This window comes from Apium graveolens, chromosome 7 (assembly GCF_009905375.1).
Source record: "Apium graveolens cultivar Ventura chromosome 7, ASM990537v1, whole genome shotgun sequence".
NCBI lineage: Eukaryota > Viridiplantae > Streptophyta > Magnoliopsida > Apiales > Apiaceae > Apium > Apium graveolens.
In genome coordinates, this window is record NC_133653.1 from 218023988 (window position 1) to 218042271 (window position 18284).

The 18284-nt window shown below is 34.1% G+C and overlaps 1 long non-coding RNA gene across 1 annotated transcript; it reads right to left on the reverse strand.

Annotated features, from left to right (window-relative positions):
- Positions 1 to 5935: 5935 nt before the first annotated feature.
- LOC141670994 (uncharacterized) lies at positions 5936 to 12015 on the reverse strand. Its single transcript, XR_012554883.1, has 2 exons — positions 9543 to 12015; positions 5936 to 6555 (listed from the first exon to the last, which is right to left on the reverse strand). It is a non-coding gene; the product is annotated as an uncharacterized LOC141670994 (long non-coding RNA).
- Between the last annotated feature and the right edge of the window lie 6269 nt (positions 12016 to 18284).

Genomic DNA, 18284 nt, shown 5'->3' on the forward strand with positions numbered 1-18284 from the left:
TTCACTGGACCAAATAGATCTACATGAAGTAGATAATAAGGCTCAAGAATTGATGATTCAGTCTTGCTCTTGAACGAAGATTTTCTTTGTTTAGCCTTCTGACATGAGTCACAAAGACCATCAGGAACAAACACTGATTTTGGCAGTCCTCTCACAAGATCTTTCTTGATCAGTTCATTTATCTTGTTGAAGTTTAAATGAGAGAGTTTCTTGTGCCAATTCCAGCTTTCTTCAGTTGAGGCTCTACTCACTAGACAGATTGCAGAACCATCAGAACTTGTTGAAAGCTTAGCTTCATAAATGTTACCACGCCTGAATCCCTTCAGAACAATTTTTCCTTTAGATTTACTAACTATTTCACAATGTTCTGCAAAGAAATCAACATGATAACCTCTGTCACAGATTTGACTTATACTCAGTAAGTTGTGTTTAAGTCCTGAGACCAGAGCTACATCTTTAATAATGACATTCCCAAGATTGATATTGCCATATCCCAAAGTTTTTCCAATGTTGCCATCTCCATAAGAAACACTTGGGCCAGCTTTCTCCACAAAGTCTGATAGCAGGGCCTTATTTCCAGTCATATGTCCTGAACATCCACTGTCCAGAACTAAAATATTTTTCCTGTTGCCCTGCAATCAAAAAGACCACTAATTATTAGTTTTAAGGACCCAGACTTGCTTGGATCCTTTGGCCTTTTTAGGTTTGTTAACATTTGCAGCGGATTTAACATCAGATTTTATGTTAACAGTTTTCTTATCAGAACTTATACTAGAAGGAACAACAGAAACTTTCTTTAAAGAAGGTTTTATTTGATAATAATCATAGTACAAACTATGATATTCCTTACAAGTATAAATGGAATGCCATAAACTACCACAATGAAAACAAGGATTTTGTGGTTTGTATCTAACAGACTGACTCTTAACTCCTGACTTTGTAGATAAGGAGTTAATATTCTTATTCTTCCTGCAAAAAGAATCCAGATGGTTAGAACTTCCACAGTTATGACATGCTTTCCTAGGAGCATCAGGAACAGATTTATAGTTATTGCTTTTATTCACACCTTCCTTTCCATTCCTGTTTTTCCTAGGTGATTTTACCTTGTTTGCATTCTTAACATCTTTCAGCTTATGCTTAAGCTGCTTCTTTGTCATCAAGCCTATGTTAACTTCAGCTGTCTTTTCCTGTTTTAGTTTGTCAGAAGCTAATTCCTTTTTAACTTCTGATTTCTCATTTTCGGATTTTTCAGTTACAAACTTAACAGGTTTTAACTTCGGCTTTTGCTTATCAACAGGCTTAATTTCTACAGTTCCTTTTTTATTTTCTCCATAGCCTAAGCCCTCTTTCCAGTTTTCACTGCTTAGCAAATTTTGAGTTGTTTTGCCAGAGTTAGTCCAAGTTCTGATAATCTCTCTCTCCTTTTCTAACTCAGTTTTTAGAGATTCATTCATTTTTAGCACTTCATCCCTAACATAAAAAGCATCATCTCTATCCTGCTGAGTTTGATGAAACATGACTAACTCTTTTTCTAAGAAATCATTTCTTTTCCTAAAAGCAAGATTTTCAGAAGTTAATCTTTCACATGTTAAAGTTTGGTCTCTATAACTAACAAACATGGTTTTAAGATATCTTCTCAACTCATTAATATCATCAGTATGAAAAGCATAAGTAGTCTGAGGTACCTTTGTTTCAGCAGCTTCAGAACTGCTCTCAGAACTTGATTTATCTGCATTTGCCATCAATGCATAGTTCTCCTCACTTTCAGAGTCTGAGGTGTCTGTCCAGCTTTTCTGCTTTGTGACAAGAGCTTTGCCTTTGTCATTCTTGGTCTTCTTGCAATCAGGAGATATGTGGCCTTTCTCACCACAATTATAACATTTAACATTAGTGTAATCTCCTCTGTCAGACTTTCCTCCTTTTCCTTCAGATCTTCTGAAATTCTTCTTATCAGAACTTATGCCTTTCCTGGAAAACTTCTTTCCCTTCCTGAACTTCCTATATGCAATCTTTGTGATTCCTTTCACCATAAGAGCACACAGCTTCTTCATCTCCTCATCAGCATCAGTTTCAGGCAAGCTTTCAGAATCTGAGTCATCATCACTCTCAGAACTTGATGACTCAGTATCAGATTTTATGATAAGAGCTTTACCCTTATCTTTCTTTGAGGAAGGTGGTTTGGGGGATTCCTCTTCAACCTTGAGAGCAACTGTCCTTGACTTTCCTCCTTTCCTCTTGCTTCTTTGTTCCATCTCAAGTTCATGAGTCTTGAGCATTCCATAGATTTCATCAAGAGTTGTTTCATCAAGATTGTAGTTGTCTCTTATTGTTGTTGCCTTCAAATCCCAACATTCAGGAAGAGCTAACAGGAATTTGAGGTTTGTATCTTCAAGATCATACTCCTTATTTACTAATGACAAGTCATTCAAGAGTTTGACAAATCTATCATATACATCAGTCAATGACTCATTAGTCCTAGAGTCAAAGTGTTCATACTCTTGAGTGAGTATTGTCTTCCTGTTCTTCTTAACTGTTTCAGTTCCTTGACACCTTGTCTCCAGTGCATCCCATATCTCCTTAGCAGTCTTGCAGTTGATCACCCTGTTTGACATTACATTATCAATGGCACTATGCAATAAGTGACGTACCTTTGCATCCTTAGCAATATATGCTATATCTTCAGCAGTGTAATCATTCTTTTCCTTTGGTACGGTCATTGCTGCTTCACCTGCAACTACAACAGCGAGCTTGGTAGGTTTGTGAGGCCCTTCCTTGATTCTATCAAGGTATTCTGGATCTGTTGCTTCCAGAAACATGGTCATCCTTACCTTCCATATGGGATATTCAGATGGTCTCAATATGGGAACTCTGATAGTCTCATATCGACTCTGAGTTGATGTCTTTGATGATTCCTCAGTTTTGGTAGGCTTAGTTGGAGTTTCTGTGTCAGACATGATTGTGTTTGGATCTTTAACTGTATGTGTGTTAACAGTATGCTCTGATACCACTTGTTAGGTCACACTTTCACTGTAGAGGGGGTGAATACAGTGTTTATTACAATCAAATCAAACTTCAAGAACTTATGTAACAGAAAACAAACTTTATTTAAACAATAAACTCTGTTACAATCTGGAACTGTTATCTCTCAGTGATGAACAAAATATCACGAGAGCTACTAGGGTTATAATAAATAATATTCTCGATAACGATAACACTTTTTGTGTAAACCCTATGTCTGTGTTTATATACTACACAGTTACAAGATAATCGCTAATTGATATGGAATATAATTCTGCTTCCTAAAATATATCAATCAGATATCTTCTATTCCAAGTATTCCATTCTTCACGGAATTCCTTCTTCATGCATATCTCTTCTTATGTTTATCTTGATCTTCTTAACTTTAATCAGCTACTGTCCTTATCTGATAGTCCTTCAGCACTTAAGTTCTGATATCTATCTCCTGATAACATAAGTACTGATATCCCTTAAGTTCTGACTTCCAGTATAAGTACTGATCAGTTAAGTACTGATTTGTTCTGTTCAAATAAGATCTGAAATCTAAACATAAAACATATTAGCCATGACATTATCAAATATATCTAACATATCTGTTGGTTCAAATGCTTATTAGTTGCATAATACCTATGCTAGAGATAAGCAGTAGTTGCGTATACCCTGAGTATAGGGGACCCAAAGGTGAACCCTTTTCTAAAACCGGGAGTAGATGTTCCCGAGTATATGATATATATATATATATATTTATATATATATATTGATATGGTTTTTAAAAACTATTAATCGAATAAGGTTTATTCGATAACTTCATATTATTTAATGAATATTACTTGAATATTAATTCGAGGACTTATGACTCCTTTTATTTTATTTAATGAATATTACTTGAATATTCATTCGAGGATTTATGACTCCTTCATATTATTTAATGAATATTACTTGAATATTCATTCGAGGACTTATGACTCACTTTATATTATTTAATGAATATTACTTGAATATTCATTCAAGGACTTATGACTCACTTTATATTATTTATTGAATATTATTTGAATATTCATTTGAGGACCTATGACTCCGATTATTTACTGAAATATATTCTTTATTTTATTAAAGAATAAGGTGTCGATAATCAAACTTATTTTTGATTATTAAAATAAAGATAGTACTTTCGTATAAGTATATCTTTGGTTATTTAATACTCATTTCAAGTATAAGTTTTACAACTTCTACTTCAAGTTATTTATATAGAGATTATCCTTATGGGAATATTATTTAATAATATTCAGATATTTTCTAATATATCGGGACTGATTTACTTTATTAAATCAGCATTACTCCAAACACTCTTTAAAGTATTTTCGAGTCTTCAAAATGATTTTTAAAGGTTAGAACGGATCCCAAAACTCATTTTCAAATTTAAGATCTTCCTTTTTGAAGGGGACTTGAATACTCGCTCAAAAATCTAAGGGATCCGGCTCTGTGGTGTATTTTATATTCGCAACAAGGTTGCTGTTTTGATAAATGAATTGATTACTTACCCAACGTTCGGGAAGTAAGTCCATCTAATTGAGTTGGCATAAGCGACAGGCCGGGGTACGGTCTATCAAAGTGTAAGTGGCTGGGTGGCAGTCCATCAACGCGTAAGAGGTCGGGTGGCGGTCCAGCACAAGGTCCTTATGTGGCCTGGGTGATGACCGGTGGGGGATTCATCCAACTAATAGTAGAAAAGGTTACTTAATGGGTATCTTTGCCTGATCAGCAAGATATCGGGTTTATGCCAAAATTCTTTTCTTTCCAAAATTCATTGGATATTGCAACTCTGTTCATACTTTACATGACAGAGGTTTTCAGGAAATGTATGAGAGATATATATATGGATATATATATATATATCGGGACTTAATAAAGTATCTCGTAACTTCATTTCATTCAATAATATTTCAAAGATTGAATCTATTCAAGTCTTAACTTGTATTCTCATCTATGTGATGAACTTTTGAAACTAATTATAACTTGAACGGTGGTAGTTCAAGTAGTATTCGGAAAGATATAAGTATATTGGAGTATCTTGTAACTTCATCCTTTAAACTTATATCTAGTAAATGATTATCTTGTGCATGTCAAAGATTTTCGGAAAAACGTTGAGACAAGGTTAGATATATGAGATCACCTTGCAACGATATTTTATACAGTTATAAACAGGAACTCTGTGTTTATTATGCATGGAAGAGGACTTCCAAGATTTTGAAAAGTATATGTATATATATACTGAATTATTTTGTGACTTGATCGCGTTAAGATATCAGCTTGGTTCATTTCTTCTTGACCAAGACTTTCATGAGTACTATAAGAATGCTCATATATTGTTAATTATTATACATATTATTTTGGTGGGCTTGTTGCTCACCCTTGCTTTCTTCTTTCATCACACAACATCAGATAGACAAGATGAACAGGATCAAGCTCCCAATTCGCGAGCGGATAGGAAACGTTCCGCAGTTTCCTGTAGGCGTTGATGCCATTGTAGCTGAGGTAGGATCTACCAATAGGCTAGGCTTTCAACTTTTGATGTACCAGACTTATGTATATTTATGAATTGTAATAATGGCAAGGAAAATGTAAATTTATTCAGAAACCCTTTTAAGTTGTAATGGCAAATAATTGTGGAATAAAATAACTCGTGTTATTTTTGGATATTCATCTCTGAGACTATAACTTGTGGTGTGTGTGTTTATTGTGGGGTCACAGTACAGAGTAGTTGATTGTTTATTAAGATTGGGTGTTATTAAGGGAAATGGAACTCGTGACAATCCAGATCCCCGACCCCGGATTTAGGGGTGTTACATTATCTACGCACATAAGAATAATAAGCACAACCAATACTAGGTTATCATACAATCACCACACACTAAGGTATTAAAATAATTTAACTAAAGAAATCCATAAATAAATTCGTTAGAACCCCACGACAACGATTAGTTCATAATCGAACTCATCATCATCATGGGTTCCAATGAAAGCATGATAATAAATAATATAAGAGTACTAGGGTTTAAAGATAAATCAAAAATAAGCATCCAAGTATCGCCTAAATCAAGAAAAACAAAAGTCTTCTTCTCCGTAGCCGTCTCGTGCTCTCTAGGTCTTCTTATTGCTCTCTCAGGTCTCCTTGTTGTCAAAAAACGTCTTTTCATTGGTATATATAGGCTCCAGGATGACCAGGACTCTCAAAATCTTCAATTTCGACTAAAATCAGGATTCTGGGGCGCGCTGTTTTCTGGCGCTGCCTCGCTGGAATAGTGTTTTCAGCGGCGCAGGCGCGCTGGTTCTGGCGCGGCCGCGTTGACATTCTGGAAAAATTCTGACAATTTTTCTTTTGTTCGTATCATGAGTTCTGCTCCTCGGCATTTGGCGATTCAACTGTCCACACGAAGCTAACGAGATTCTCTACAACTTTAGAATGGTCTAGGCTTCCATTTCTGATCTTTTTCAACATATTTCTTTGAAAAGCTTCTTTCTTCATTTAACTGATGCCTGAAATGCACAAACACAAAAATACATCAAAAATACCAACAACTTGAGTCCAAAACACCAACTTAAGCCTGAAATGAAGCGTTCCAAGTAGATATAAAATCCATTTATCAAGAATTCGTTGTTTATGGGGTTTACATGAAGATCTCCAAGATTTATTTGGGTTATTTATGACAATATAACTCCTTAATTCTTTCATTTTTATGAAATGCTCTACTAAGAGAAGATAACATAAAGTAAATATATTCACGTGGTACATGAAATACTTCTAGACTCGGGGTGGTATCATGTACACCCTTTCAAGTGATATTTTACCCATTGAGCTATGACTTGGAGTCTGTATATCGAATTGTTCAAAAAATGACAAGTTGTGAGATAAGTAAGGTTGGTCAAACAATAGCAGCCTCACTTTCTACCTTGACAATATTGGTAAAACATGCATGTTGATTTATTGGAAAAGTTGCAAGTTTTTGTGAGCATGTTAGATCTTTGATCTTAGTATTTTCGAACTTCATATTGAAGCAACTCAGCTGAGGCTTGCATCTCTTAAATAGGATGGAGCAACTACTTTTTCATTTAATTTTTATTAACACAGTAATCAATTTGGTGTTTAATGCAGTTGACGCGTCAAGGTAGTTAGCACTTGCTTCCGTTATTTTTGGGGCAGTTAACGACTTAGCGCGCCAAACAAGAAAGGAATATTACAGCTCAAAAAATCACTATGATAAAAAAAATTAAATTTAAAGTAAATTAAAAAAATTCAAATGAAATGGAGTCTAAAAGGGTAGTTATTACACCTAAATTCTATATAAGAAAAGTGTTGACTAATTATGTAAGCTTTGGCTATGATCACGATTTACTATAACAATGAAAATACAACTGGAAGATGATATTCTGGAGATATGTTTCATTGTGTGATTTCTACATGATAACCTATATGGTACACGACATGAATTTATTTACGAACAAGAATGAAATTTATTAAAGACTTGTTAAAGATCTCTTTTAGGCGCATGAACATTGTCGGCGTCTAGCTTCAATATAAGTTTTTGAGGTCTCGAGAAATTTTCCTGAAGGCCTCTTAATAATTACCAGAAGACTTCCTAGGGTTTAACTAGATTAAAGACAATCCCTTAGCGTGAAGAGTGTTGGAAAATCAACTTTATATTAAACTTTGGAAGGCCGGTTGGGGCTTACTTGGATAGAAGGCCTCAAGGGGTCCACATTGAAGACTATCTTTAGACACATAATTAGCATTGGCGCGTCCACTCAATTGCCTAAGATTTGTTTTTTTATTCCAATGAGTTGCCCCGTCGGGGAATCATCAATTTACATGCTGAAAGCCCGATCATGTATTCAGATAAATTGTTTTTATCAGGTGATTAAGAGGTAACTCAGTTTCAATTGGCGTGCCAACAACGTTATCACAAGTACTTATATGATAAAGACCTGATCATGTACTTTTGTGAGTTACCCTCATCGGGGGTTCATTAAATTATATGTTAAAGACCTAATCATGTACTCAAGTTAATTATACTCATTGAAGAATCTCTAACTTATATATGAAGAGAAGAACTCAACATTTCGTCATCAAAATCCATCAAAATACATTGCAATTTATCAGCCCTCAACTCATTACAAAATCAAAAATACCACACTTCGAAAATTTTTCCGGCGAAAAATTACCGTTACAGATTTTGGTTCCAACATAAAAACCTCAAATTTTGTTATCCAAAATACTTTGTTAACACATTGTATATGCACAAATAATGATTACAAATTTTCTTTTTTTGACGTAACGCATTTATAATCAGAAATATTTGATTGTGGGGTCGAAAGTTCTTCTAAATTGACCAAGTTTTGTTGAGTATTAAATGTTATTTGAGAAATATTGAGTTGGGAATGTTTTTTCAAAATCGTTCTCCAATGTCTAGTCGAAGTGATTTTACTAGTTGCGTATTTTAAAATTGAAATGGATCAATATATATGAATATGTAGTTTACTAATTATAAATGATTTATTTAAAAATTCCTAGCATTTAAATTTTTAATGGAATACAACCGATATGAAAATAAAAAATAGTTATTATTTATTTATTTTAATGTTAATATTAAAAAAATTATTAAATTAAAATTTTAAAATTTTAAACAAATTAGTTTCTGACTAAAAATAAATAATTAAATCATTCAACTTAAATAATATGATAAATGAATTTTATCTTAGTTTATTCTAAAGTAACAATAAATAATTAATTAATTTCAACTTGGGTTACCAAGCAGCAGCGGCCTAATAATATTTAGATGGGTTTCCCAAAGTCTTTGAGCAATAATCTTTTGAGGAGAAAAGACGTGGTTTTTGGGCTTCGTTAGCAAACTATTAAAAAAAACCCATGCACTTGCTTGATCTTCCAATTCTCATAGATTCCATTTCCATTTTCAACCTCAATTTTATATTAAAAATTATGATTTGAATTTCATTTCAAAAAACTTATTAATAAAAATTTACAAAAATCGCTGATGCAGAAGTAAGTACATTTTTTTGAAATTAAATTCATAAGTTCATATTATAGCATAAATTTAATATAACACGTGACAAAATCGGTCAAAGTCAAAATTTCCTTCACTAAAAAATAAAAAATATGATCATTTGAGTAGGTCATGCACTATAATCTTTACGATAAAAATAATCTGTTTTGACAGGTTTAGAAAAAATAATATTAAAATTGAAAATTGAAACACTAAACATTCATAGAATTGTAATAATATTACGATTAATACCTAGATTTAGATTAATAAATTATAAAATGTGGTTGTATTATAAAAGTTACATAACCTTTGTTCATCAGGTTAAGTCAGGCATGGTTAGTTATTTCGTAAATAAGTTTTGTAATATTTATCTATTTATTATATGGATCTTCTTTTAGAAAAAAATAATTAGAAAGTGTATTTTTTTTACTAATAAGTGAATTTCATTAATAAGGAGCATCATACCAGGAGGAGACGTATAAACACTTTGGCAATCTAGCAAACAAGGTAATCTAGCCATTTGATGCTGCTTTGTTCGCTTGCTTCTGGAAAAAGTAACCGATAATCCCCGTGTATCTTGGATGACACCACGACATTCACCAACACAAAACCGACTTTTAAAGCACTGTCATGAGAATTGTTAAGAGCTTGAACGGACAATAGAGAATCTGATTCAATTTCGACATTGCGATAAGGTAAAGAAAGAAACCATCTAATTCCCTCACTAATAGCAGCAACCTCTGCCTCCAAGACAGAACTAACCATCGTCAACCTCATAACTTTTCGATGATAAATTTGCCTTGATAATCACCAAGAAGAAGACCAATAGTGAAAGAACTATCACCTAACCTGACTGTTGCATCTTTATTCAGCTTAAAAGATCATACTCCCGGAGGTTGTCATTTACGAGAAACAGACTGTTGTCTTGAACTGCTGGTGTTAAAGCTGGTGGCTCAGGTCTACTTTGCCAGTCTCCAATCAGCAAAATATTTAGCACTCCAATACATAGAGATCATGCCGGTCACTATTTTGTTTTCCCATACCTTCTTATTACGAAAGAACCAAATCCCCCATAACACCCTGCCTATCAGAACTATCTCTCCATGGCTTGCCTCACTTAACTTTTGCAGCAACCAATCTGGTGCAAATTCCATACCACTCATATCAAAAGAAATCCTACATATTGCCAGCAACTTTTTGCAAAAGGGCAATCAAAAAACACATGCAACAGGTGTTCTACATCTGTATCACACATAGGGCAGGTGATTGGGAGGTTCATGCCTTTAGCTCTCAAATTATTCCTTACCTGGACATTATTCCGGCCAAACCTCCATAAGAAAGTCTAAACTTTATGAGGGATGCTTAACCTCCAAAGTTTACTCCAACCGTTACATTGCACACTACTTGGGCTAGCCATGTTTATATTACACCAGTGTTGATACCCTGCTTTAACATTATGCTGACCATTTGTTGCTTCAGACCATGCAACACGATCTTTGACAGACCCCTGAGGGATACGAGTTCCACTATACAGAGAATTTTTCTCAGTCATCAAACCAGCCCAGATAAAACTTGCTCCAGTATGCATTTTTGCCCGTAATAGGTGACCATTGGGAAAGTATCGAGCTTTCTAGAGGTATGCCACAAGTGACTGAGGCTCCTTAATGAGCTTCCAACACTGTTTACCAATCAAGGAAATATTAAAGCCGTACAGACTTTGAAATCTAAGACCACCTTTATTCTTAGAAATGCTCATATAACTCCAGCCTAGCCAGTTGATCCCTTTATTTTGCCTTGAGCTCGAATTTTACCAATATTTATTCATGATCATTTCGATTTCTTAATAGAGAGACTTGGGTAACAAGAAGCAGGGCATACAGTATGAGGGAATGGATTGAACACCATTTTTAATTAAGACAGTCTTCCCCGCTTGAGATATAGGTTTTGATCGCCAGCCTTGAACTCTCTTCCATATTTTATCCTTAATAAAACCAAAGACTTTCTTTTTTGACCTCCTCATCAACGATGGCAATCCAAGATATTTGTTATCATGCAAGTTATTAGTCACCCCTAAAATAGCAGAAAGCTCAGCTCTAATATCCTGCTTAACATTGGAACTGAAACTGATCCTCGACTTCTGGAAATTCACTGATTGCCCCTGACAGCCTCTCATATGTATTAAGAAGATTTTCGATAATTTCAGTTTCCCCTCAATTTACACGAAAGAACAGAAAATTTTCATCCGTAAAGAGAAGGTGAGTAATTGTTGGAGCTGCTTGGAAAATTTGAGAACCATGGATAAGATCTGCGCTTGCTGTTTAGCTCAAACTAGCAGATAAACCTTCCACACAAAGAAGAAACAAGAAGACAAGGGGTCCCCCTAACGAAGACCTCTATTAGGTTGAATTGGACCAATAGTAGAGCCGTTAAAATGAAATTCATACCATACTGTGGTGACACATAACATTATCCATGCTATCCACTTTTGACTGAAACCCATACCTCGCATCCTTTCCTTTAAGTAGCCCCAATTGACTCTATCATAAGCCTTGCTGATATCAAGCTTTATAGTAGTTTGCCCTTCCTCTCTCATTTTCTTACTTTGGATATGATGAATGACTTCGAAAGCAACCAATACATTATCAGTTATACTCCTTCCAGGAACAAAATCAGATTGGTGCTCAGAAATTATAGAGGGGAGAATCACCTTCAAACGGTTAGCCAATACCTTTGCCAAGATCTTGTACAAAACATTATATAAAGCTATTGGTCACAGATCTCGCATACATGTATGCTGGCATTCCCTTTTTTAGGTATAAGCATAACATTCATATCTAGATGGGATTTAACCCTCCTATTTTAGGAGTGATATTATTGGCCTCTTGTGTGAGCTAGACTATGAAATACGTGGTCACGCTCAAATGTTGATTTGATATGATAGCCTACTCATTGTTCAAGGAAACTTGAATTAAACTATGATGAGGATGACACATTACATACCTCTAGTTTAATTTATAATATTTGATTAAAGGGATTATATTACATTGTACATTATTCACAAAAGGTTTAATCGATCACCGATTCAATTATTATTACTTGGGTAGCAATGATGTATTACTAGATGCTGCTCATTATTTACGATTTTAAACTAGATTTAAAATTCGTTGTCAACGTAATAATAACCTATAGGGTCACACACACTAAGAATGCTTGAAGGATTATTTAATTTAAATTGGATTTAAATTATATTAAAGTAATTCAAATTATTTATAATATTAATTAAGTATGACTTAATTAATTAGATAAATATTAATATTCGAATTTACAAATATAATTATAAAATTTATTTGTTAAATAATTAAGTGAGACTTAATTATAATATAAATAGAAATTTCGAATTAATAATAACTCATAATTAGTTAAGAGTTATAATTCATTTTTCTATTATCTATATAATATCTCTTGTGTGGCTGATTTTGCAAGCAAGACTTTTACTAAAACCCTAGCCACCAAGGGAGAAGATGGAGAGAGCAAGAAGCAACGAATTTGTGCTAGTACACATTCAATCCTTGAGTTCAAGCATTCGTGTGGATACCGATAGAGCGTAGATCGCGAGAGCGGGATGCGTGGTGATTGAACAAGTTTTGGATCTCCATTAGTTAACCAATTGATAAAGTTTCTTAAGATAAACAATCTGATCTACAAATTAAATATATGTTTTTCGCATGGATCCTGCGGTGGGTTTCGAAAATTCTGATTTTTTTACGTTTTTAATTATTGTTTTCGTTGCGCTTATGTGCTCGAAACCCAACAATCTGCTCCCACTTCCATTCTGGAATCTCTAATGGCTACAATAATCCACTTGGTCTCCGGTGCTCTGCCTTGACCCTCTTACATATGTAGCATTTACTGACCCATTCTGCAATCTCTCTCTTCATATCTGGCCACCAATAATTTTCCTTTAAATCTCTATACATTTTGGTACTTCATGGATGGATTGAATATCTTGAATTATGAGCTTCTTGTAGGATTTCCTTCTTCAACTCTGTTACTGGTGGAATCCAAATTTTGGAAGAAAACCTGAGTAGACCTTGATCATCCTTTTGTGTGCACAACTCTTCACCCACCAAACGATTGATGTCCTGATCCATTACTTCTTTTTGACACTTCTTGATCTTTTCTAATAATTATGGTTGGAAAGTCATACCATACATCTTTGCCTCGTCAGGCTTACAAACTCTGATTTCCAATTCCAATTTCTGAAATTCCTTGTATAACCCCTCGGGTACTGATAACAGATTCAACTTTTAATTTCGACTTAACGCGTCCTCCACAACATTTGCTTTGCCGGGGTGATAGTTAATCGTGCAGTCGTAGTCCTTAATTAACTCCAACAATCTTGTATGTCTCATGTTAAGCTCCTTTTACGTGAATATGTACTTTAAACTTTTGTGATCCGTATAAATCTCGCATCTTTCTCCATATAGATAATGTCTCCAAATCCGATAGAGCGTAGATCGCGAGAGCGGAATGCGGGGTGATTTAACAAGTTTTGGATCTCCATTAGTCAACCAATTGATAAAGTTTCTTAAGGTAAATATATGTTTTTCACATGGATCCTGCGGTGGGTTTCGAAAATTCTAATTTTTTTACGTTTTTAATTACTGCATCCGTTGCGTTTATGTGCCCAAAACCCAATAATGACATCAGAGCTACTTGCGAAAAGTGTTTAATTCATTTATATGTTTACTGGTTTTATGATGATAACATGTATACAATATTCCATTACTGTTATGTATGCGATTTTATATGTTTTACATGTTGTTATGTTTATATATGCGTATATATATATATATGTTTTGAATATATGATATTCATGAGAGTTGTATAATCATATGATGATTATATAATCTGTATATATACTAATATATGCATTTTTTGTATTTGTTCTTATTATAAGAATCGTATTTGATACGATTATGAATCGTATTTGATACCACAATAAGATTGGGAACTTAAAGGCATAGAGTTGGGTGAGATTTATTAGATAAATATGAACAAATGTTGTTCCACCAAGCTGTCCAAGAGTTATATAATTGATATAATTGATAAATGTTGTCTACCTAAATAATCATGTTTTAGGAGAAAAGTCAAAGCTGACCTAACGCATGGTGAAATATGGATATTGGCTCACTAGAAAGGATATAGAAGATATTTTTTTCGAATTAATAGTTAGGGCTATTGATTTGATATAAATAGTGGGAGATATATATTGCGAATATATATATATGAATAATTACTTGAACATAATTTAATGATCATCTGTAGACCAAGTCCTTTTATGCACTTTAATATTGTAGATATCAAATGACAAATAACATAAATAACTTCTCTATATAATAGTCCTTGAGAAGGAAAAGCTGACATGAAATAATTTCCTCAATTGACATGGGAACTTGAGGATTGTCCTCGGGTTCAAGGATGTCACTCAAACCCCTCCCTTATTTTTTCTAGCTGAGAATGAAATATGTGCAGAATAAAATGCTTACCAGAAGCAAATTAATTATGTAACTGATGTTTCATGTCTCATGCTTATAATTATGAGTGTTGAGCTTTAGAAGCAACAAGAGCATACTAATGCTTATGATATGATTGAGCATCTTCAAAAGATGTTTGAAGGATAGGCTCGTTAGAAAGATTCGACAATAATAAGGCACCATACTTTTACATTAATGGGAGAATCATAACCGGTTGGACCACATGTTCTAAAGGTGATAGGCATATGTACCTTGATATTTTGGGTTTCAAGAATGGTCTAGAGACTCAGCTTGATTTGATCAAATGATCTTTGACAACTTCTATTCTCAGTTTGTTAAGAACAAAAGGAATGAGATAGACAGAACACTCACTGAGTTGTTAAGCATGTTTAGAACTGCTGAAAATAACACGGTAAATGCATGAATTACATCCATATTGATGATGTACACATGGAATGTAAATGGGAAAGGAAAGTGGATGGACAAGGTGAAGATTTGATCTTATTCGGTGCCAAACCAAAGTCCAATCCCAAAGGGCTTTTGAAGCCTATTAGTGGTGTTACTAAAGGAGATAATTGTCATTTCTGTGGAAATAACTGGATGAATGGAAGTTAAATTATCGAGCTTATTTGGGAGATCTAAAGAAGAAGACTAGCAATGGTCAAGCTTCAGGTATCGGGTTAGAATTTGAGCAAAGGTTATTGCTCTAGTTGAAGGAACTCGATACCTAATTTTGCCCATATAGGCAAGATTGAGAACTTGATAAATTGTTATTACGTGCCTGCCTTTAGGGTATACATTAAATCAATTTCTTGTCAGGACAAGAAAGGTTTTCATTTTAATTAAATAAACAATAGTTGTTTATTCTATTTTAATGATAAGGCCTATAATGTTGCACAATTAGTTAACAATTTATATGTTCTAAGATGACTCTAATCAAACATTACCTCTACCATTGTCGTTAAGACATATTAATGAGAAACGCATTTCTGAGTTACATATAGATGGATACTTGGATAAGTTTGATTTTGAATCATACGGAAGATACGAACTTTGTCTCATTGGTAAAATGACTAAAGCTTCTTTTACCTGATCAGGTGAAATGGCCACCGAACGATTATGACTTATACATAATGTTGTATGTGGTCAAATGCGTATGATGACAAGTAGGGGCTTAAACTACTTCATAACATTTACTGATGATTTCAGTAGATATGGATATGTGGTTCTTATGAAGAACAAATCTGATTCTTTTGAAATGTTCAAAGAATATAAGGCCGATGTAGAAAAGAAAACAAGGGAAAAGTATAAAAGTTTTACGATCAGATCATGGAGGAGAATACTTAAACCTCAATTTCATGGGTTTCTTGAAGGAGTGTGATAGTGTATCATAACTTACTCCTTCTGGAACACCTCAATGGAATAGAGATTCTGAGAGGAGAAATCGTACCTTGTTGGACATAGTGCGATCGATGATGAGTCAAGCGGATCTTCCATTCAGTTTCTAAGGTTATGCTCTAGAAACGGCTGCATATACACTTAACCAAGTTTCAACTAAAGCGGTTCAAAATACTCCGTATGAGATATAGAGTGATAAATGTCAAAGCATGTCATTTATGAAAATTTGGGGACGTGAAGTGTTTGTAAAATGTTTAGCCTCTGACAAGCTTGGACCAGAATTAGATAGATGCTATTTTGTGGGATACCCAAGTGAGACTAAGGTATAGTTTTTATAATCCTTTCGGGAACAAAGTGTTTGTTGCTCAGGCCGCTGTATTTCTTAAGGTAGAACTACTTTCTAAGAAAATCAGTGGGAGGATAATACATCTCGATGAAGATCGAGAACCATATGATAACATTCAACCGGAGTTGGAATAAGATCAGGATGTACATCAAAATGTTGAAAGTAATCATGTCCAAGAAACACAGGTTATTCGTAGATCTAGTAGGATTCACCATGAGCCCAGGAGAAATTATGAATTTCTTTAGACTCAAGATGGTGATGTGATGTTTACGGATAATGATAAGCCTCTCACCTACAAAGATGCTATGAACAGTTTAGACTCCAAGAGATGGCTAGAGGCCATGAAATCCGAGATGGAATCCATGTATCAAAATAAAGAACTGACTGTAGTTGATCCACTCGAAGGGGTAAAACCTATAGGGTGCAGGTGGTTTTTTAAGAAAAAAACTGACATGGATGGTAAAGTACAGACTTATAAGACGCAAATAGTGGCAAAACGTTTCAAACAAATTCATGGTATACACTATGATGAGACTTTTTCATCGGTTACTATGACCAAGTCCATCAGAATTTTGTTAGCAATAGTTGCTTACTTTGACAATGAGATTTGGCAAATGGATGTCAAAACTGCTTTCTTATATGGGAGCCTTGAAGATGATGTATATATGATACAACCCGAGGGTTTTGTTGATCCAAAGTTTGCTGAGATATTTTGTAAGTTGCTTCTATCTATTTATAGATTGAAGCAAGCCTCAAGGAGAATGCATATTCATTTTGATGAAACGGTCAAAGAGTTTGGCTTTATTTAAAATGAAGATGAACCATGTATTTGCAAGAAGGTTAGTGGGAGCCATGTGACATTCCTAGTATTATATGTAGATGATATATAACAAATAGGAATGTCATACCTTCTCTACAGGCTGTTAAGACTTGGTTGAGAAATTATTTCTCAGTGAAAGACTTAGGCGATGCTACCTATATATTAGGCATCAAGATCTATAGAGATAGATTGAAAAGATTAATCGACCTAGTCGGAGTACATACATTGATAAAGTATTACATTATTTTATGATACAAGAGATAAAAAAAGGATATGTTTCGATATCTCATAGGATAGTGATCTCAAAAGATAATTGCACGCCCTAAATCATTTAATGATAAGGGCCGTTTGAGAAAGTTCCAGATGCGTCAGCAATTGGATCTATAATGTGTACAATGATATGTTGTTAGATATATTTGAGATGTCATGTCTAATATGATTTGTGTTTAGTTTTCAGAACTTAACAACATGACAAATCAGGATTTACTGAAATCAGGACTTACTGGAAGTCAGAACTTAATATCAAAACTTAAGGTCATATCATAACTTAAGTGTGGGAAGACTTACAGTTAAGGAATTGAGGTGATTTACAGGAGAAGATCGAGACTAAATTAAAAGAAGATATGCATGGAAAGAGTTAGAAGACTGGAAGACTTGTAGAAGATATCTGATTGATATATTTTAGGAGACAGAATTGTATTCCATATCAAATAGAAGTTATCTTGTAACTGTGTACTATATAAACACAGACTTAGGTTTACACTATATGTGTTATCATTATCGAGAAGATTATACATTATAACCTAGCAGCTCTTAGTGATATTTGTTCATCACTGAGAGAGAACAACAATTAATATTGTAACAGAGTTTATTTAATATACTTGATCTTTGTTACATACTTGTGTTAAATCGATTTAATTGTATAAACACTGTATTCAACCCCCTTCTACAGTGTTGTGTGACCTAACAAGTGGTATCAGAGCTTATCTGTTAACACACATACAATAAAGATCCAAACAATCAGGTCTGAAAAAGCACAAACTCCACCAAGCCCACCAAAACTCAAGAAACTCAAGTCACTCAAACCCACAGTCGATATCTCATAT